The following is a 428-nucleotide window of genomic DNA, read 5'->3' on the forward strand; positions in this document are numbered from 1 at the left end:
ATAAGAACCTGTTAAAAGTCACATATAACGTAGGAATCCCGACTCAGCATATCGTGTTAGTTTACAACTCAAGTGTGGCTACTTCAAAGCTACCCCATAAAGTAGCTCAATGCTAACTAGTTCAGCTCATTTCAAACCTCAGCGTCGCGGTACGAGTTCATTAATACAGTAAAGAGTTATTTAAATATATTAAAAACACCAGGACTTTAAGCAGAAGGAAGAGGAGCAGCTCGTACCTGATACTCGGGCTCTTTCTCGGTGTCTTTGTGCCCACACAGAGGAGACCGATGAGTTGACGTGGTTTGAGATTTGAGTCTTTTCCAAAACTTTGGCTTCGTTTTATTCTTCATACTAACAACAGCAGCACCGTTAGACCCAATAATGTTTCACATGGTAAGAAATAATCGCGGTGTGAAGCAGAGTTTTAC

General features: G+C 40.9%; 1 protein-coding gene across 1 annotated transcript in view; it reads right to left on the reverse strand.

Annotated features, from left to right (window-relative positions):
- Window positions 1–422, reverse strand: part of si:ch73-40i7.5 (amyloid-beta A4 precursor protein-binding family A member 3) — an 8950-nt gene extending 8528 nt beyond the window's left edge. The window contains exon 1 of the mRNA XM_035653543.1: window positions 237–422. The gene's annotated coding sequence lies outside the window, so the exon portion shown is untranslated. The remainder of the gene's footprint in view (window positions 1–236) is intronic.
- Between the last annotated feature and the right edge of the window lie 6 nt (window positions 423–428).

This window comes from Morone saxatilis, unplaced genomic scaffold, assembly GCF_004916995.1.
Source record: "Morone saxatilis isolate NCDOM2014 unplaced genomic scaffold, NCSU_SB_2.0 Contig12, whole genome shotgun sequence".
NCBI lineage: Eukaryota > Metazoa > Chordata > Actinopteri > Moronidae > Morone > Morone saxatilis.